The 22,346-nt window shown below is 43.1% G+C and overlaps 1 pseudogene; it reads left to right on the forward strand.

Annotated features, from left to right (window-relative positions):
• The first annotated feature begins 9,892 nt into the window (after window positions 1–9,892).
• On the forward strand, window positions 9,893–10,651 carry LOC139240763 (alpha-N-acetylneuraminide alpha-2,8-sialyltransferase-like; annotated as a pseudogene).
• The last annotated feature ends 11,695 nt before the right edge of the window (window positions 10,652–22,346 follow it).

The raw sequence follows: 22,346 nt of genomic DNA on the forward strand, positions 1-22,346 counted from the left end.
ATTGCCACCGCAGTTTTCCCAGTGAATTTACTCTCCCGGTGTTCCCAATGTATTTACTCTCACCCAGTGTTCGCAGTGTAGTTACTTTCCTATTGTTCCCGGTGTATTTACTCTCTCTCTCGATTTTCACAGTTTATTTACTCTCCCTGTGTTCCCAGTTAATTTAGTCTCTACAAGTGTTCCCAGTGTATTTTCTTCCAGAGTGTTCACAATTTAACTACTCTCACTCTGTTCCCAGTCTATTTATTCTCTGCAAGTGTTCCCAGTTTGTTTACTTTCCCAGTGTTCCCAGTGTATATAATGTCTCCGTTTTCTCAGTATATTTACTCTCTGCGTACTCCAAGTGTATTTACTCTCTTATTGTTTCGGTGTATTTGCTCTCTCCCAGTTTATTTACTTTCCTGTGTTTCCAGTTGACTTACTCTCTACAAGTGTTCCCAGTGCATTTACTTTCGCAGTCATCCCAGTTTATTTTCTCTCTCACAGTGTTCCCATTGTATTTACTCTTCCAGTGTTCCCAGTGTATTAATCTCCCAGTAATATCAGGTATTTACGCTCTCCTAGTGTTCACAGAGTATTTATTCTCCCAGTGTTGCCAGTGTATTTACTCTCTCAGTTTTCCCAATGTATTCACGCTCCCAGTGTTCCCAGAGTAATTACTCTTCCAGTGTTCCCAGTGTATTTATTCTTTCCTAGAGCTCCCAGTGTATCATCGCCCCCAGTGTTCCCAGTGTATTTACTCTCTCTCAGTGTTCCCAGTGTATTTACTCTCCCAGTCTTCCCAGAGCAATTACTATTCTAGAGTTCCCAGTGTATTTACTCTCTCAGCGTTCCCAGTGTATTTACTCAGCCAGTTTTCCCAATCTATTTTCTCTCTCATGGTTACCGTGTAGTTAATCTCCAACTGTTCCCAGTCTAATTACTCTCCCATTGTTCCCAGTGTATTTTCTCTCCCAGTCTTCCAGGTGTATTTATTCTCCCAGTGTCCCCAGTGAATTTACTCTCCCAGTGTTCCCTTGTATTTGCCATTGCAGTTTTCCCAGTGAACTTATTCTCCCGGTGTTCCCAATGTATTTACTCTCACCCAGGGTTCGCAGTGTATTTAATCTCACAGTGTTTCCAGTTTACTCACTCTCCCAGTATGAACACTGTATTTACTCACTCGCAGTGTTCCCAGTGTATTTACTCTCCCATTTTTCCCAGTGTATTTACTCTCTCAGTGTTCCCAGTGTATTTACTCAGCCAGTTTTCCCAATCTATTTTCTCTCTCATGGTTACCGTGTAGCTACTCTCCAACTGTTCCTAGTGTAATTACTCTCCCAGTGTTCCAGTGTATTTTCTCTCCCAGTCTTCAGGTGCATTTATTCGCCCAGTGTTCCAAGTGAATTTACTCTCCCAGTGTTCCCTTGTATTTGCCAATGCAGTTTCTCCAGTGAATTTACTCTCCCGGTGTTCCCAATGTATTTACTCTCACCCAGGGTTCGCAGTGTATTTACTCTCACAGTGTTTCCAGTGTACTCACTCTCCCAGTATTAACACTGTATTTACTCACTCGCAGTGTTCCCAGTGTATTTACTCTCCCATTGTTCCCAGTGTATTTACTTTCCAAGTGTTCCCAGTGTATATAATGTCTCAGTTTTCTCAGTGTATTTACCCTCCGAGTACTCCAAATGTATTCACTCTCTTATTGTTTCCGGTCTATTTACTCTCTCCCAGTTTATTTACTTTTCCTGTGTCCCAGTTGAATTGCCCTCTACAAGTGTTCCCTGTGCATTTACTTCCGCAGTCATCCCAGTTTATTTTCTATGTCATAGTGTTCCCATTGTATTTACTCTTCCAGTGTTCCCAGTGTATTAATCTCCCAGTGATATCAGGTATTTCCGCTCGCCCAGTGTTCACAGAATATGTATTCTCCCAGTGTTGCCAGTGTATTTACTCTCTCAGTTTTCCCAATGTATTCACACTCCCAGTGTTTCCAGAGTAATTACTCTCCCAGTGTTCCCAGTGTATTTATTCTTTCCTCGAGCTCCCAGTGTATCAGCTCTCCCAGTGTTCCCAGTGTATTGACACTCTTAACGTTCCCAGTGTATTTACTCAGCCAGTTTTCCCAATCTATTTTCTCTCTCATGGTTACCGTGTAGTTACTCTCCAACTGTTCCCAGTGTAATTACTCTCCCAGTGTTCCCAGTGTATTTTCTCTCCCAGTCTTCCAGGTGCATTTACCCGCCCAGTTTTCCCAGTGAATGTACTCTCCCAGTGTTCCCATGTATATGCCACCGCAGTTTTCCCAGTGAATTTACTCTCCCGGTGTTCCCAATGTATTTACTCTCACCTATTGTTCGCAGTGTACTTACTTTCCTATTGTTCCCGGTGTATTTACACTCTCTCAGTTTTCGCAGTTCATTTACTCTCCCTTTGTTCCCAGTTAATTTACTCTCTACAAGTGTTCCCAGTGTATTTTCTTCCAGGGTGTTCACAGTTTATTTACTCTCACTCGGTTCCCAGTCTATTTATTCTCTGCAAGTGTTCCCAGTTTATTTACTCTCCCATTGTTCCCATTGTATTTACTTTCCCAGTGTTCCCTGTGTATATAATGTCTCAGTTTTCTCAGTGTATTTACTCTCCGAGTACTCCAAGTGTATTTACTCTCTTATTGTTTCCGAAGTATTTACTCTCTCCCAGTTTATTTACTTTCCCTGTGTTCCCAGTTGACTTATTCTCTACAAGTGTTCCAGTGCATTTACTTCCGCAGTCATCCCAGTTTATTTTATCTCTCACAGTGTTCCCATTGTATTTATTCTTCCAGCGTTCCCAGTATATTAATCTCCCAGTGATATCAGGTATTTACGCTCTCCCAGTGTTCACAGAGTATTTATTCTCCCAGTGTTGCCAATGCATTTACTCTCTCAGTTTTCCCAATGTATGCACGCTCCCAGTGTTCCCAGAGTAATTACTCTCCCAGTGTTCCCATTGCATTTATTATTTCCTAGAGTTCCCAGTGTATCAGCTCCCCTAGTGTTCCCAGTGTATTTACTCTCTCTCAGTGTTCCCAGTGTATTTACTCTCCCAGTCTTCCCAGAGCAATTGCTATTCTAGAGTTGCCAGTGGATTTACTCTCTCAGCGTTCGCAGTCTATTTACTCAGCCAGTTTTCCCAATCTATTTTCTCTCTCATGATTACCATGTAGTTACTCTCCAACTGTTCCCAGTGTAATTACTTTCCCAGTGTTCCCAGTGTATTTTCTCTCCCACTCTTCCAGGTGCATTTACTCTCCCAGTTTTACCAGTGAATTTACCCTCCCAGTGTTCCCTTGTATTTGCCACTGCAGTTTTCCCAGTGAATTTACTCTCCCGGTTTTCCCAATATATTTACTCTCACCCAGGGTTCGCAGTGTATTTACTCTCACAGTATTTCCAGTGTACTCACACTCCCAGTATTAACACTATATTTACTCACTCGCAGTGTTCCCAGTGTATTTACTCTCCCATTGTTCCCAGTGTATTTACTTTCCCAGTGTTCCTAGTGTATATAATGTCTCAGCTTTCTCAGTGTATTTACTCTCCGAGTACTCCAAGTCTATTCACTCTCGTATTGTTTCCGCGTGTATTTACTCTCTCCCAGTTTATTTACTTTCCCTGTGTTCCCAGTTGACTTACTCTCTACAAGTGTTCCCTGTGCATTTACTTCCGCAGTCATCCCAGTTTATTTTCTCACTCAGAGTCTTCCCATTGTATTTACTCTTCCAGTGTTCCCAGTATATGAATCTCCCAGTGATATCAGTGTATTTACGCTCTCCCAGTGTTCACAGAGTATTTATTCTCCCAGTGTTCCCAGTGTATTTACTCTCTAAGTTTTCCCAATGTATTCACGCTCCCAGTGTTCCCAGTGTAATTACTCTCCCTGTTTCCCAGTGTATTTATTCTCCCAGTGTTCCCAGTGTATTTACACTCTCTGTTTTCCCAATGTATTCACGCTCCCAGTGTTCCCAGTGTAATTACTCTCCCAGTGTTCCCAGTGTATTAATCTCCCAGTGATATCAGATTATTTACGCTCTCCCAGTGTTCCCCTTGTATTTATTCTTGCAGTGTCCCAGGTGTAGTTACTCTCCCAGTGTTCCCAGTGTATTTACTCTCTCCCAGTGTCCCCAGTGTGATTAGTCTCCCTGTGCTCCCAGTTTATCTACTCTCCCACTGCCTCTAGTGTATTTACTCTCTCCTAATGTTCCCTGTGTCTGTACTCTCTCAATGTTCCTTGTCTATTTACTCTTCCAGTTTATTTACACCCCAGTGTTCCCAGCGTATGAACTCTCACCCAGTGTGTTTGCTCGCCCAGTTTTCACAGTGTATTTACTCTTCCAGTGTTCCCAGTGTATTTCCTCTCCCAGTGTTCGCAATGTAGTTACTTTCCTATTGTTCCCGGTGTATTTACTCTCTCTCGGTTTTCGCAGTTCATTTACTCTCCCTGTGTTCCCAGTTAATTTACTCTCTACAAGTGTTCCCAGTGTATTTTCTTCCAGAGTGTTCACAGTTTATTTACTCTCACTCTGTTCCCAGTCTATTTATTCTCTGCAAGTGTTCCCAGTTTATGTACTCTCCCATTGTTCCCAGTGTATTTACCTTCCCAGTGTTCCCAGTGTATATAATGTCTCAGTTTTCTCAGTGTATTTACTCTCCGAGTACTCCAAGTGTATTCACTCTCTTATTGTTTCCGCTGTATTTACTCTCTCCCAGTTTATTTACTTTCCCTGTGTTCCCAGTTGACTTATTCTCTACAAGTGTTCCCAGTGCATTTACTTCCACAGTCATCCCAGTTTATTTTCTCTCTCACAGTGTTCCCATTGTATTTAATCTTCCAGTGTTCCCAGTGTATTAATCTGCCAGTGGTATCAGGTATTTACGCTCTCCCAGTGTTCACAGAGTATTTATTCTCCCAGTGTTGCCAGTGCATTTACTCTCTCAGTTTTCCCAATGTATTCACGCCCCCAGTGTTCCCAGAGTAATTACTCTCCCAGTGTTCCCAGTGTATTTATTCTTTCCTAGAGTTCCCAGTGTATCAGCTCCCCCAGTGTTCCCAGTATATTTACTCTCTCTCAGTGTTCCCAGTGTATTTACTCTCCCAGTCTTGCCGAAGCAATTACTATTCCAGAGTTCCCAGTGTATTTACTCTCTCAGCGTTCCCAGTGTATTTACTCAGCCAATTTTCCCATCCTATTTTCTCTCTCATGGATACCGTGTCGTTACTCTCCAACTGTTCCCGTGTAATTACTCTCCCAGTGTTCCCAGTGTATTTTCGCTCCCAGTCTTCCAGGTGCATTTACTCTCCCAGTTTTCCCAGTGAATTTACTCTCCAAGTGTTCCCTTGTATATGCCACCGCAGTTTTCCCAGTGAATTCACTCTCCCGGTGTTCCCAATGTATTTACTCTCACCTAGTGTTCGCAGTGTAGTTACTTTCCTATTGTTCCCGGTGTAATTATTCTCTCTCGGTTTTCGCAGTTCATTTACTCGCCCTGTGTTCCCAGTTAATTTGCTCTCTACAAGTGTTCCCAGTGTATTTTCTTCCAGAGTGTTCGCAATTTAATTACGCTCACTCTGTTCCCAGTCTATTTATTCTCTGCAAGTGTTCCCAGTTTATTTACTCTCCCATTGATCCCGGTGTATTTACTTTCCCAATGTTCCCAGTGTATATAATGTCTCAGTTTTCTCAGTGTATTTACTCTCCGAGTACTCCAAGTGTATTTAATCTCTTATTGTTTCCGGTGTATTTACTCTCTCCGAGTTTATTTACTTTCCCTGTGTTCCAAGTTGACTTACTCTCTACAAGTGTTCCCACTGCATTTACTTCCGCAGTCATCCCAGTTTATTTTCTCTCTCACAGTGTTCGCATTGTATTTACTCTTCCAGTGTTCCCAGTGTATTGATCTTCCAGTGATATCAGCTATTTACGCGCTCCTAGTGTTCACAGATTATTTATTCTCCCAGTGTTGCCAGTGTATTTACTTTCTCAGTTTCCCCAATGTATTCACGCTCCCATTGTTCCCAGAGTAATTACTCTCCCAGTGTTCCCAGTGTATTTATTCCTTACTAGAGTTCCCAGCATATCAGCTCCCCCAGCGTTCCCAGTGTATTTACTCTCTCTCAGTGTTCCTAGTGTATTTACTCTCCCAGTCTTCCCGGAGCAATTACCATTCCAGAGTTCCCAGTGTATTTACTCTCTCAGCGTTCCCAGTGTATTTACTCAGCCAGTTTTCCCAATCTATTTTCTCTCTCATGGTTACCGTGTAGTTACTCTTCAACTGTTGCCAGTGTAATTACTCTCCCAGTGTTCCCAGTGTATTTTCTCTCCCAGTCTTCCAGGTGCATTTACTCTCCCAGTTTTCCCAGTGAATTTACTCTCCCAGTGTTCCCTTGTATTTGCCACCGCAGTTTTCCCAGTGCATTTACTCTCCCGGTGTTCCAAATGTATTTTCTCTCACCCAGGGTTCGCAGTGTATTTACTCTCACAGTGTTTCCAGTGTACTCACTCTCTCAGTATTGACACTGTATTTACTCACTCGCAGTATTCCCAGTGTATTTACTCTCCCAATTTTTCCAGTGTATTTAATCTTCCCATGAACCGAGTGTTTTTACACTCCTTGTGTTCTCAGTATATTTAATCTCTCACAGTATTCCCTGTGTAATTACTCTCTGCCTGTATTAACAGTATATATATTCTCTCCTAGTACTGTTCCAGTGGTTCCATTGTATTTACAATCCCAGTGTTCCTGGCATATTTACTCTCCCAGTGTTCACAGTGTATTTGCTCTTGCAGTGTTCCCGTGTATTTGCTCTCCCAGTATTCCCAGTGTATTTACTCTCCCAGTGTTCCTAGCGTATTTAATCCCACAGTCTTCCCAGTGTATCTATTCTCCCAGTCGCCCTGTTGCACTTAATGTGTTAATGTTCCCAGTGAATTTATTCTCTTAGTGTTCCCAGTGTATTTACATTCTCACAGTGCATTTAATCTACCAATGTTCCCAGTGTATTTACTGTTCCAGTGCTTCCATCATATTTAATCTCCCAGTGTTCCCAGTGTATTTAATCCCCCAGTGTTCCCGGTGTAATTACCCTCCCGGTCGTCCTGGTGCATTTACTCTGCCAGTGTTCCCAGTGAATTTATATTCCCAGTATTCTAGTGCATTTACTCCTGCAGTGTTCCCAGTTCATTTACTCACTCAGTGTTCCCAGTGTAGTTACTCTCTCCCATTTTCCCCAGCGTATTTATATTTCAAGTGTTCCCAGTTTATTTACCGTCCCAGTGTTTGCGTGTATTTACTCTCCCAGTGTATTTACTCTCCCAGGGTTCCCAGTGTATTTACTCTCCAAGTGTTCCCAGTGTATTTACACTCCCCGTGTTCCTAATGTGTTTACTTTCCCAGTGACCCCCATTTACTCTCCCAGAGTTCCCAGTGTGTTTACTCTCCCAGTGTTCCCAGTGTATTAACTCCTGCAGTGCTCGCAGTGTAGTTAATCCTCCATTGTTCCCAGTGCACTTATTCTTCCATTCTTCCCAGTAAATTTACTCTCCCAGTATTCACAGTGCATATATTCTCTCCTAGTACTGTTCCAGTGTTTCCATCGTATTTACTCTCCCAATATTCCTGGCATATTTACTCTCCCAGTGCCCCCAGTGTATTTGCTCTCCCAGTGTTCCCAGTGTATTTACTTCCCCGGTCATCCCAGTGTATTTACTCTTCCAGTCGTCCCGGTTCTTTTACTTTGACAGTGCTCCCAGTGAATTTATTCTTTCAGTGCTTCTGTGTATTTATTCCTGCAGTGTTCCCAGTGTATTTACTCTCTCAGTGTTCCCAGTGTATTTTTCCAGTGTATTTACTCTCCCAGTGTTCCCAGTGTATTTACTTTCCCTGGGACCATTGTATATTTACTCTCCCATAGTTCCCAATGTGTTAACTCCCACAGTCTTCCCAGTGTATTTACTCCTTCAGTGTTCCCAGTGTATTTAATCTCCCATTGTTCCCAGCGCACTTACCGTTCCAGTGTTCCCAGTGTATTTACCCTCCCAGTGTTCCCAGTGTATTTAATCTCCCATTGATACCTGTGTATTTAATCTCCCAGTATTCTCAGCGTATTTAATCTCCCCGTGTTCCCAGTGTATTTACTCTCTCAGTGTTCCCAGTGTATTTAATCTTCCAGTGTTCCCAGTGCATTCACTCTCCCAGTTGTTCTGGTGCATTTACTCTGCCAGTTTTCCCAGTGAATTTATTCTCCCAGTGTTTTCAATGTATTTATTCTCTACCAGTGTATTTACTCTCTCAGTGTATTTGCACTCCAAGTGTTCCCAGTGAATTTACTCTCTACCAGATTACCAGTGTATTTATGCTCCCAGTGTTCCCTGTGTATTTACGGAACCAGAGTTCCCGTCATTTACTCTCTCTCGGTGTCCCCAGTATATTTACTCTCCCAGTGTTCCCAGAGTATTTACTCTCCAAGTGTTTCCAGTGTATTTACAATCCCAGTGTTCCCAGTGTATTTACTTTCCCTGGGACCACTGTATATTTACTCTCCCAGAGTTCCCAGTGAGTTTACTCCCCCAGTGTTCCCAGTGTATTTCCTCCTTCAGTGTTCTCAGTGTATGTAATCTCCCATTGATCCCAGTGTGCTTATTCTTCCAGTGTTCCCAGTATATTTACTCTCCCATTGTTCCTACTGTTTTTACGCTCTCCCAGTGCTCCCAGTATATTTACTCTCCCAGTGTTCCAGTTTATTTACTCTCTCCCAGTGCTCCCAGTATATTTACTCTCTTCCATTGTTCTCAGTGTATTTATTCTTTCCTTGTGTTCCCAGTGTATTTGCTCCCCCAGCGTTCCCAGTGTATTTATTGTTCGAGTGTTTCCATCGTATTTAATCTCCCAGTGATCTCATCGTATTTACTCTCCCTTTGTTCCCAGTGTATTTGCTCTCCCAGCCTTCCTGATGCCTTTACTCTGCCAGTGTTCCCAGTGAATTTATTCTCCTAGTGTTCTGGTGTATTTACTCCCACAATCTGCCCAGTGTATTTATACTGCCAGTATTCCCTACTTATTTAATTTCACCCAGTGTTCGCAGTGTTTTTACTCTCCCAGTTTTCCCCGTATATGTATTCTCTCCTAATGCTCCCAGTGTATTTACTCTCGCACTGTTCGCAATGTGTTTACTCTTCAAGTGTTTCCAGTGTATTTAAAATCCCAGTGTTCCCAGTGTATTTACTTTCCCTGGGACCACTGTATATTTACTCTCCCAGAGTTCCCAATGAGTTTACTCCCCCAGAGCTCCCAGTGTGTTTACTCCTTCAGTGTTCCCAGTGTATTTAATCTCCCATTGATCTCAGTGTGCTTATTCTTCCAGTGTTCCCAGTATATTTACTCTCCCATTGTTCCTACTGTTTTTACGCTCTCCCAGTGCTCCCAGTATATTTACTCTCCCAGTGTTCCAGTTTATTTACTCTCTCCCAGTGTTCCCAGTATATTTACTCTCTTCCAGTGTTTCAGTGTATTTATTCTTTCCTTGTGTTGCCAGTGTATTTGCTCCCCCAGCGTTCCCAGTGTATTTATTGTTCGAGTGTTTCCATAGTATTTAATCTCCCAGTGATCTCATCGTATTTACTCTCCATTTGTTCTCAGTGCATTTACTCTCCCAGCCTTCCCGATGCCTTTACTCTGCCAGTGTTCCCAGTGAATTTATTCTCCTAGTGTTCTGGTGTATTTACTCCCACAATCTGCCCAGTGTATTTATACTGCCAATATTCCCTACTTATTTAATTTCACCCAGTGTTCGCAGTGTGTTCATTTTCCCACTTTTCCCCGTATATGTATTCCCTCCTAGTGCTCCCAGTGTATTTACTCTCGCACTGTTCGCAATGTGTTTACTCTTCCAGTGTTTCCATTGTATTTACTCTCCGAGTGTATCCGTATCTTTACACTCCCAGTGTCCCCGTGTATTTACGCTCACCCAGTGTTCACAGTGTGCTTACTCTCCCAGTGTTCCCAGTGTATTTACTCTCCCAGTGATCCCAGTGTGTTTATCCTCCCAGTGTCCCCAGTGTATTTACTGTCTCCCAATATTCAGGTGTAATCTTCCCCCTATCATCGATTATATGGATGATGTGGGAACGAAAACAGATATTGTGACAGCCAATCCAAATATCATTACAAGGAGGTACCAAAGTCTGAATTATAGGAGATAACCTTTTATGGACTCTATATCTGCCTATAAAGATGCATTTATTCTGCTGCCTGCATTTTCTTATTCAATGAACACGTCACCTTCATTTAAAGTTTCTTACACTCTGCAAGATTTTGGAATGAAACAGAAGGCAATATTTTTAAATCCATCATACATGAAAACTGTCAGTCCATTCTGGAAAGGTAAAGGTGTTAAAGAGAAACGTGTTTCTAGCGGTTTCATTTTATTAAGCGCAGCAATGGAGCTATGTGAGGAAGTATGGGTATATGGATTCTGGCCCTTCTCTAAAGATGTGCATGGAAACCAGTTCCACCATCATTACCATGACAATATGATGCCAGGTAAAATTGACTCAATGCCGAATGAGTTCTACAAACTTCTGCAGCTTCACATGAAAGGCATTGTGAAACTGCAAGCCAATAAATGTGAATAAATATACGATTGATATACTGCAGGAGACAAACTTTATTAGTTTGTGAATCATAGTACAAAATGTATTTTTATTAATTGATGCATGTTATAAATTGTGTTATTGTGGTGATAATTGTGGAGAGTGTTTTTGGATGATTCCGGTGAAAGGAGGCTTGAGATGCTGATGCAGTTTTCACTTATGTAGGGAAGGATGTGAGAAAGGCCACAAATGAGGCCAGGACCCAGATATGCTGAGTCTCGGCCTAATGGCTGGATTCCACAATAGTCTTTTGGAGACCTAAACAAGGATTAAATAGGGTCAAGGCTGGGGGCATGGACTCCCGATGTTAAGGGACCTGGCATTGGGTAACCAGAGATACGCCTAGTAAGACATGTCTTGCCAATACCTTTGAATGTGGGGCACATCTGGGGGTTCAAGGCTGTTATCGTGTTCTGAGTTCCTGAAGAGAAACCAAATTTTATTTTTTAATTAAATGCAGCCCCTTATAAATGGGACCACTGAGAGCCTTCTGTTTCCGAGGTGAAGATACCTCCACCGGTCTGATACTTTCCACCTCCATCCATCTTGGCTCCATATCCCTTAATACCTTTGTCAAGCAAAAATCTATTGATCTCAGATTTATAATTATTATTTGAGCTGACATCTACTGCTTTTTGTGTGAGAGAGTTCCACATTTCTGGCACCCTTTGTGTGACGGAGTATTTCCTGACCTCTTCTGGCTGGCCTGACTCTGATTTTAGGGTTGTGTTCCCTTGTCCTGGGCTTCCCCACCAGCAGAAAAGGTTTTTATCTACCGTAACAATTCCTCTCAAATCCTAAAAATCTCAATCAAGTCACCTTCTATATTCCAGGGAAAACAAGCCTAGTTTATGTAATCTCTCCTCATAATTTAACTGTTGTTGCCCTGGTAACATTCTGGTACAGCTATGGAGAGAACCCAAGCATGGGATTCGTTTCGGATTGTTCTAGCAAATGCAATGTACTGAATGGCTAACTTGTCTCAGGGACTGGAAAAGTTAGATTTGGGGAAGAATGTTTCCGATGTTGGGGAAGTCCGGAACCGGGGGACACGGTCTTGGGATGGGGGCTAGGCCATTTAGGACTGAGATGGGGGGAAACTTCTTCACTCAGAGAGTTGTTAACCTGTGGAATTCCCTGCCGCAGAGAGTTGATGATGCCAGTTCATTGGATATATTCAAGAGGGAGTTAGATATGGCCCTTACCGCTAAAGGGGTATGGAGAGAAAGCAGGAATGGGGTACTGAAGGAATGACCAGCCATGATCTTATTGAATGGCGGTGCAGGCTCGAAGGGCCGAATGGCCTACTCCTGCACCTATTTTCTATGTTTCTATGTTTCTATATTCCCTGTGTATTTACTCTGCTAGTGTTCCATTGTCTTTAATCTCCCAGTGTATCCTTGTCTTTACTCTCCGTGTGTACCCAGCGTATTTACTCTCCCAGTGTTACCAGTCTATTTACTCCCTCAGTGTTTCCAGTGTAATTACTTTCCCAGTTTTCCCGTTGCATTTTCTCTCCCAGTGTTCCCGTGTATTTAGTCCCGTCGTCTACCCAGTCTATTTACTCTCTCCAAGTGTTCTCATTGTATTTACACTCCCAATCCTCCCAGTACATTTACTCCCTCAGTGTTCCCAGTGTAATTTCTCTCCCAGTGTTCGCAGTATATCTACTCTTCCAGTGTTCCCAATGTATTTATTGTTTCTAGTGTTCCCAGTGTATTTACTCTCCCAGTGTTCCCAGTGTATTACTGTTCCAGTGTTTCCATCGTATTTAATCTCCCAGTGTTCTCGGCATATAACACTCCCAGTGTTCCCAATGTATTTACTCTCTCAGTTTTCCCAGTGTTTTTTACTGTCCCAGTATCCTCAATCTAGATACTCTCCCAGTGTTCTTGTGTATTTACTCTCCGACTGTTTCCAGTGAATTTATTCCCCAAGTGTTCACAGTGTATTTACTCTCCCAGTGTTCCCAGTGTATTTACTCACCCAGTGTTCCCATCTATTTATTCTCCCAGTCTTCCCAATGTGTTTACTCTCACAGTGTTCACAGTTTATATACTGTCTACCATTGTTCACATTGTATTTACCCTCGCAGTGTTCCCAGTGCATTTGCTGTTCCAGTGTTTCCATTGCATTTACTCCCCCAGTGTTCCCACGTATGTATGCTCCCAGTGTTTCCAGTACCTTTATTCTCCCAGTGTTCCCAGTGTATTTACTCTCTCAGTATTCCCAGTAATTTACACTCTCTGTTCCCAGTGTATTAATCTCTCCCGGTGTATTTAGTGTCCCAATGTTCCCAGGGTATTTACTCTCTCCCAGTTTTCCCAGTGTATTTATTCTCCCAGGGTTCCCAGTGTATGTACTGTTCCAGTGCTTCCGTGTAGTTACGCTCTCTCAGTGTTCCCAGTGTATTTACTCTCCCAGTGTTCCCAGTGTATTTACTCTCCCAGTGTTACAAATGTATGTACTGGCCCAGTGTTCCAAGTGTATTGACTCTCGACCAGTGATCCCAGTGTATGTCCTCTTTCAATCTTCCCAGTGTATTTACTCTCCCAGAGTTCCCAGTGTTTTTACTCTCCCAGTGTTCCCAGTGCACTTACTCCTTCAGTGTTCCCAGTGCATTTAATCTCCCATTGAACCCAATGTACTTATTCTCCAGTGTTCCCAGTTTATTTACTATCCAAGTGTTCCCGGTGCATTTAATCTGCCAGTGTTCCCAATATATTTATTCTCCCAGTGTTCCGAATGTATTTACTTTCCCAGTGACCCCAGTGTATTTAAGCTGCCAGTGTTCCCAGTATACTTCCTGTTACAGTGTTTCCATTGTATTTACGCTCCCAGTTTTCCTGGCATGTTTACTCTCCCAGTGTTCCCAGTGTATTTACTCACTCGCAGTGTTCCCAGTATATGTACTCTCCCAGAGTTCCCAGTGCATTTACTCTCCCAGTGTTCCCAGTGCATTTACTCTTCCAGTGATCCCAGTGTATTTACTCTCCCAGTTTTCCTAGTTTATTTACTCCCTCCCTGTATTCACAGTGTGTATACTCTCTGCCCATGTTCCCAGTGTATTTGTTCTCTCCTTGTCCTCCCAGTGTATTTTAATCTCTCCGTGTTCCCAGTGCATTTACTCTTCCAATGTTCCCATCGTATTTAATTTCCCATTAATCTCGGCGTATTTATTATCCCAGTGTTCTCGTGCATTTACTCTCCTAGTGTTTCCAATGTAATTATTCTCCCAGTGTTCCCATGGTTTCTACTCTGCCAGTCTTCCCAGTGTATTTACTCCAGCACTGTTCAAAGTGTACTAAGCCGCCCAATGTTTCCAGTGTATTTAATCTCCCAATGTTGCCAGTGTACGTCCTGTTACAATGTTACCATCATATTTACGCTCCTAGTGTTACTGGCATGTTAACTCTCCCAGTGCTCCCAATGTATTTACCCTCTGTGTTCCCAGTGTATTCAATCTCCCAGAGGTCCCAGTGCGTTTGCTCTGCCAGTGTTCCAAGGGAATTTATTCTCCCAGTGTGCCAGTGTATTACACCCGCAGTGTTCCCACTGCATTTACAATTTCAGTGTTCCCAGTGTACTTACTCTCCGAGTGTATTTACACACCCAGTGTTCCCAGTGTATTTACCCTCTCCCAGTTGTCCCAGTGTTTACTGTTCCAGTTTTCCCGTGTATTTACTCTCTCTCAGTCTTCCCAGTGTATTTACTCACCCAGTGTTCCCAGTGTATTTACTCTCCAGGTGTTCCCAGTGTGTATTTGCACTCCCAGTGTTCAATTTGTTTTTAATTTCCCAGTGAATCCTGTGTATTTACTCTCCCAGTGTCCACAGTGTCTTTACACTCCCGTGTCCCCAGTGTATTTACTCCTTCAGTGTCCCCAGTCTATTTAATCTACCATTGATCCCAGTGTAATTACTCCCCCAGAGTTCCCAGGGTATTTAATCTCCCAGTGTTTCTACCGTTTTTAATACCCCAGTGTTCTCAGCGTATTTACTCTCCCACTGTTCCCAGTGTATTTACTCTCCAAGTTTTCACGGTGCATTTACTCTGCCAATATTCCCAGTGCATTTATTCTCCCAGTCTTCCAGTGCATTTGCGCAGCGTTCACGGTGGGTTTACTCTCCCAGGGTTCCCAATCCATTTACTATTCCAGTGTTCCCAGTGTATTTACTCTCCCAGTGTATTTACTCGCCCGGTCTTCCAGTGCATTTGCTCTCCCTGTGTTGCCAGTGAATTTATTCTCCCAGTGCCCCCGTTTATTTACTCTCACCCAGTGTTCGCAGTGTGTTTACTCTTCCAGTGATCCCAGTGCATTTACTCGCCCAGTGATCCCAGTGTATTTACCCTCCCAGTGTTCCAAGTGTATTTACTCTCTGCCAATATTCCCTGTGTACTTAATCTGCCAGTGTTCCATTGTCTTTAATCTCCCAGTGTATCATTTCCTTTACACTCCCTGTGTTCCCAGAGTATTTACTCTCCCAGTGTTACCAGTCTATTAACTCCCTCAGTGTTTCCAATGTAATTACTCTCCCAGTCTTCCCGTTGCATTTACTATCCCAGTGTTCACGTGTATTTAATGTTCCAGTGTTTCCATCATATTCAATCTGCCAATGTTCTCGGCGTATTTCTCTCCCATTGTCCCCAGTGTATTTACTCTCTCAGTGTTCCCAGTGTATTTATTCTCCCAGCGTTCCCAGTCTAGTTACTCTCCTATTGTTCCTGTGTATTTACTCTCCAAATGTTCCCAGTGCATTTACTCACCCAATGTTCCCAGTGTATTTACTCTCTCAGTGTCCCCAGTGTATTTACTCTCCCAGTGTTCCCAGTGTATCTACTCTCTCCAAGTGTTTTCAGTATATTTACTCGTCCAGTGATAACAGTGGATTTACTCTTTCCCAGTGTTCCCAGTGTATTTACCCTCCCAGTGTTCCAAGTGTATTTACTCTCTGCCAATATTCCCTGTGTACTTACTCTGCCAGTGTTCCATTGTCTTTAATCTCCCAGTGTATCATTTCCTTTACTCTCCCTGTGTTCCCAGAGTATTTACTCTCCCAGTGTTACCAATCTATTAACTCCCTCAGTGTTTCCAAAGTAATTACTCTCCCAGTCTTCCCGTTGCATTTACTATCCCAGTGTTCCCGTGTATTTAATGTTAAAGTGTTTCCATCATATTCAATCTGCCAATGTTCTCGGCATATTGCTCTCCCAGTGTTCCCAGTGTATTTACTCTCTCAGTGTTCCCAGTGTATTTATTCTCCCAGCGTTCCCAGTCTAGTTACTCTCCCATTGTTCCTGTGTATTTACTCTCCAAATGTTCCCAGTGCATTTTCTCACCCAATGTTCCCAGTGTATTTACTCTCTCTCTCAGTGTCTCCAGTGTATCTACTCTCTCCAAGTGTTTTCAGTATATTTACTCGTCCAGTGATAACAGTGCATTTACTCACCCAATGTTCCCAGTGTATTTACTCTGTCTATCAGTGTCCCCAGTGTATTTACTCTCCCAGTTTTCCCGGTGCATTTACTCTCCCAACGTTCCCAGTCAATTTATTCTCCACCTCTTCCCAGTTTAATTACTCCCGCAGTGTTCCCAGTGTATTTGCTCTCACCCAGGTTTCGCAGGGTATTTATACTCAAATTGTTCCCAGTGTATTTACTCTCCCAGTGTTTGCAGTGTATTTACTCTCCCACTGTTCCCAGTGTATTTACTCTCCAAGTTTTCACGGTGCATTTACTCTGCCAATATTCCCAGTGCATTTATTCTCCCAGTCTTCCAGTGCATTTGCGCAGCGTTCACGGTGGGTTTACTCTCCCAGGGTTCCCAATCCATTTACTATTCCAGTGTTCCCAGTGTATTTACTCTCCCAGTGTATTTACTCGCCCGGTCTTCCAGTGCATTTGCTCTCCCTGTGTTGCCAGTGAATTTATTCTCCCAGTGCCCCCGTTTATTTACTCTCACCCAGTGTTCGCAGTGTGTTTACTCTTCCAGTGATCCCAGTGCATTTACTCGCCCAGTGATCCCAGTGTATTTACCCTCCCAGTGTTCCAAGTGTATTTACTCTCTGCCAATATTCCCTGTGTACTTAATCTGCCAGTGTTCCATTGTCTTTAATCTCCCAGTGTATCATTTCCTTTACACTCCCTGTGTTCCCAGAGTATTTACTCTCCCAGTGTTACCAGTCTATTAACTCCCTCAGTGTTTCCAATGTAATTACTCTCCCAGTCTTCCCGTTGCATTTACTATCCCAGTGTTCACGTGTATTTAATGTTCCAGTGTTTCCATCATATTCAATCTGCCAATGTTCTCGGCGTATTTCTCTCCCATTGTCCCCAGTGTATTTACTCTCTCAGTGTTCCCAGTGTATTTATTCTCCCAGCGTTCCCAGTCTAGTTACTCTCCTATTGTTCCTGTGTATTTACTCTCCAAATGTTCCCAGTGCATTTACTCACCCAATGTTCCCAGTGTATTTACTCTCTCAGTGTCCCCAGTGTATTTACTCTCCCAGTGTTCCCAGTGTATCTACTCTCTCCAAGTGTTTTCAGTATATTTACTCGTCCAGTGATAACAGTGGATTTACTCTTTCCCAGTGTTCCCAGTGTATTTACCCTCCCAGTGTTCCAAGTGTATTTACTCTCTGCCAATATTCCCTGTGTACTTACTCTGCCAGTGTTCCATTGTCTTTAATCTCCCAGTGTATCATTTCCTTTACTCTCCCTGTGTTCCCAGAGTATTTACTCTCCCAGTGTTACCAATCTATTAACTCCCTCAGTGTTTCCAAAGTAATTACTCTCCCAGTCTTCCCGTTGCATTTACTATCCCAGTGTTCCCGTGTATTTAATGTTAAAGTGTTTCCATCATATTCAATCTGCCAATGTTCTCGGCATATTGCTCTCCCAGTGTTCCCAGTGTATTTACTCTCTCAGTGTTCCCAGTGTATTTATTCTCCCAGCGTTCCCAGTCTAGTTACTCTCCCATTGTTCCTGTGTATTTACTCTCCAAATGTTCCCAGTGCATTTTCTCACCCAATGTTCCCAGTGTATTTACTCTCTCTCTCAGTGTCTCCAGTGTATCTACTCTCTCCAAGTGTTTTCAGTATATTTACTCGTCCAGTGATAACAGTGCATTTACTCACCCAATGTTCCCAGTGTATTTACTCTGTCTATCAGTGTCCCCAGTGTATTTACTCTCCCAGTTTTCCCGGTGCATTTACTCTCCCAACGTTCCCAGTCAATTTATTCTCCACCTCTTCCCAGTTTAATTACTCCCGCAGTGTTCCCAGTGTATTTGCTCTCACCCAGGTTTCGCAGGGTATTTATACTCAAATTGTTCCCAGTGTATTTACTCTCCCAGTGTTTGCAGTGTATTTACTCGATCGCATTGTTCCCCGTGTATTTACTCTCCCAGAAATCCCAGTGTATTTACTCTCCCTGTGTTCCCAGTGTACTTACCCTTCCAGTGATCCCAGTGTATTTACTTTCAGCCAGTGTTCCCATTGTATGTAGTCTCTCCTCGTGCTCCCACTGTATTTAATCTCCCAGTGTCCCCAGTGTATTTATTTTTCAGGGTTTCCATCGTGCATAATCTCCCAGTAATCCTGGCGTATTTGCTATCGCAGTTTTCCATTTTAGTTACTCTCCCAGTGTATTTAATCTCCCAGTGTTCCCAGTATACTTCCTGTTACAGTGCTTCCATCATATTTACTCTCCCAGTGTTCCCAGTGTATTTACTCTATGTGTTCCCAGTGTATTTACTCTCCCAGTGTTCCCAGTGTATTTGCTCTCATGAAGTGTGCGCAGTGTACTTACACTCACAGTGTTCCCAGTGTGTTTACTCTTCCAGTGTCACCAGTGTATTTATTCGCTTGCAGTGTTCCCAGTATATATACTCTCCCAGAGTTGCTAGTGTAGTTACGCTCCCCGTGTTCCCAGTGTATTTACTCTTCAAATGTTTCCATCGTATTTAATCTCCCAGTAATCTCGGCGTATTTATTCTCCCAGTGTTCTCCTGTGTTTACTCTCTTAGTGTTCCCAATGTAATTATTCTCCCAGTGTTCCCAGGGTTTTTACACTGCCAGTCTTCCCAGTGTATTTTCTCCCGCAGTGTTCAAAGTGCACTTAGACTCCCAGTGTGCCCAGTGTATTTACTATCTCACAGTTTTCCCAGTATATTTACTCTCCATTTGTTCGCATTGTATTTGCTCGTCCAGTGTTCCCGTGTATTAACTCTCTAAGTGTTCCCAGTGTGTTTACTGGACCAGTGTTCCAAGTGAATTGATTCTCTACCAGTGATCCCAGTGTATGTCCTCTTCCAGTCTTCCCAGTTTATTTACTCTACCAGTGTTCCCGTGTATTTAGTCTCCGAGTGTTCCCAGTGTAATTACTCTCCCAATGTTTCCAGGATTTTTACACTGCCAGTTTTCCCAGTGTCATTACTCTCCTAGTGTTCAAAGTTTACTGACCCTCCTAGTATTCCCAGTGTATTTACTATCTCTCAGTGTTCCCAGTGTATTTACTCTCTCAGTATTCCCAGCATATTTATTCTGCAAGTGTTCCCGTGCATTTATTATCCAAGTGTTCCCAGTGTAATCACTCTCCCAATTTTCCCAGGATTTTTACACTGCCAGTTTTCCCAGTGCAATTACTCTCCCAAGTTTACTTACCCTCCGAGTGTTCCCAGTGTATTTGCTATCGCTCAGTGTTCCCAGTGTATTTACTCTCTGAGTGTTCCCAGCATATTTACTCTCCATGTGTTCCCAGTGTGTTTACTCTCCCAGTGTTCCAAGTTTATTCACTCTCGACCAATGTTCGCTTTGTATGTACTCGTGCAGTGTTTCCAGTGTATTTACTCTCCCAGTGTTCTTGATGCATTTACTCTCCCAGTCTTCCCAGTGTCTTTACTCTCCCCATGTTTCCAATGTCTTTACTCTCCAAGTGCTCAAAGTATATTTACTCTCCCAGTGTTCCCAGGGTATTTTCTCTCTCAGTGTTCCAAGTTTATTTACTACCGCAGTGTTCCCAGTGTGTTTACTCTCTCCAAGTGTATTTAGCCTCCCAGTGTTCCCAGTGTATTTATTCTCTCACTGTATTTCATCTCCTAGCGTTCCCGGAGTAATTATTGTTCCAGAGTTTCCATCGTATTTATTCTCCCAGTGTTCCCATCTATTTACTCTCCCAGTGTTTCCAATGTGTTTACTCTCCCGGTGTTCACAGTTTATTTACGGTCTACCAGTGTTCACATTGTATTTACCCTCGCAGTGTTCCCAGTGTATTTACTGTTTCAGTGTTTCCATTGCATTTACGCCCCCAGTGTTCCCACGTATGTATGCTCCCAGTGTTCCCAGTGTCTTTATTCTCCCAGTGTTCCCAGTGTATTTACTCTCTCAGTGTTCCCAGTGTATTTACACTATCTGTTTCCAGTGTATTAATCTCTCCCAGTGCATTTAGTGTCCCAGTGTTCCCAGTGTATTTACTCTCTGCCAGTTTCCCCAGTTTACGTATTCTCCCAGTGTTCCCAGTGTATGTACTGTTCCAGTTTTTCCTTGTAGTTACGCTCTCTCAGTGTTCCCAGTTTATTTACTCTCCCAGTGTTCCCAGTGTATTTACTCTCCCAGTGCTCCCAGTTTGTTTACTGTCCCAGACTTCCAGTGCATTTACTCTCCCAGTGTTGCCAGTGAATTTATCCTCCCAGTGTCCCCGTATTTTCTCTCACCCAGTGTGTGCAGTTTGTTTACACTCCCAGTGTTCCCAGTGTATATACTCTACCGGTGATCCAGGAGTATTTACCCTCCCAGTGTACCCAGTGCATTTACTCTCTCCCAATATTCCATGTGTATTTATTCTGCCAGTTTTCCATTGTCTTTAATCTCCCAGTGTATCCTTGTCGTTACTCCCCCTGTGTTCCCAGAGTATTTACTCTCCCAGTGTTACCAGTCTATTTACTCCCTCAGTGTTTCCAGTGTAATTACTCTCCCAGTCTTCCCTTTGCATGTACTCTCCCAGTGGCCCCGTGTATTTACTCCCGCAGTGTTCCCACTGTATTTACACTCTCAATGTTCCCAGTGTGTTTATTCTCTCCCAGTGCATTTAATCTCCCGGTGTTCCCAGTTAAATTCTTGTTACAGTGCTTCCATCGTATTTAGCTCCCACTGTACCTGGCATATTTACTCTCCCCGTGTTCCCAGTGTATTTACTCCCACGAAGTGTGCGCAGTCTATTTACTCTCACAATGTTACCAGTGTATTAACTTTCCCAGTGTTACCAGTGTATTTACTCGCTCGCAGTGCACCCAGTGTATTTACTCTCCCACAATTCCCAGTGGATTTACTCTCCCAGTGTTCCCAGAGTATTTACTCTTCCAGTGATCCCAGTGTATTTACTCTCCCAGTGCTCCCAGTGCATTTACTATCCCAGTGATCCCAGTGTATTTATTCTCCCAGACGTCCAATGCATTTACTCTCCCAGTGTTGACAGTAAATGTATCCTCCCATTGTCCCCGTATTTTCTCTCACCCAGTGTTTGCAGTTTGTTTACTCTCCCAGTGTTCCCAGTGTGTATACTCTGCCGGTGATCCCAATGTATTTACCCTCCCAGTGTTCGCAGTGTATTTACTCTCTCCCAATTTTCCCTGTGTATTTACTCTGCCAGTGTTCCATTGTCTTTAATCTCCCAGTGTGTACTTGTCTGTCTTTACTCCCCCTGTGTTCCCAGAGTATTTACTCTCCCAGTGTTACCAGTCTATTTACTCCCTCAGTGTTTCCAGTGTAATTACTCTCCCAGTCTTCCCCTTGCATGTACTCTCCCAGTGTTCCCGTGTATTTACTCTCTCAGTGTTCCCAGTGTATGTATTCTCTCACAGTGTATTTAATCTCCCAGTGTTCCCAGTTAACTTCCTGTTACAGTGCTTCCATCGTATTTACGCTCCCACTGTTCCTGGCATATTTACTCTCCTAGTTTTCCCAGTATATTTACTCTCTGTGTTCTCAGTATATTTACTCTCCCAGTGTTCCCAGTTTATTTACTCCCACGAAGTGTGCGCAGTCTATTTACTCTCAAAATGTTCGCAGTATATTCACTCTGCCAGTGTTACCAGTGTATTTTCTCGCTCGCAGTGTTCCCAGTGTATTTACTCTCCCAGTATTCGAGGGTATTTACTCCCCCAGTGTTCCCAGTGTATTTACTCTTCCAGTGATCCCAGTGTATTCACTCTCCCAGTTTTCCTAGTTTATTTACACAATCCCTGTATTCACAATGTGTATACTCTCTGCCCATGTTGAAAGTGTATTGGTTCTCTCCTAGTGCTCCCAGTGTATTCAATCCCCCCGTGTTCCCACTGTATTTACTCTTCCAATGTTTGAATCGTAATAATCTCATAGTAATCGTGGCGTATTTATTCTCCCAGTGTTCTCGTGTATTTTCTCTCCTAGTGTTCCCAATGTAATTAATCTCCCAGCGTTCCCAGGGTGTTTACTCTGCCAGTCTTCCCAGTGTATTTACTCCCGCAGTGTTCAAAGTGTACTTAGCCTCCCAGTGTCCCCAGTGTATTTACTCTCTCCCAATATTCCCTGTGTATTTACTCTGTCGGTGTTCCATTGTCTTTAATCCACCAGTGTATCCTTTTCTTTACTCTCCCTGTGTTGCCAGAGTATTTACTCTCCCAGTGTTACCAGTCTATTAA

Source organism: Pristiophorus japonicus, chromosome X (genome assembly GCF_044704955.1).
Source record: "Pristiophorus japonicus isolate sPriJap1 chromosome X, sPriJap1.hap1, whole genome shotgun sequence".
Lineage (NCBI taxonomy): Eukaryota > Metazoa > Chordata > Chondrichthyes > Pristiophoridae > Pristiophorus > Pristiophorus japonicus.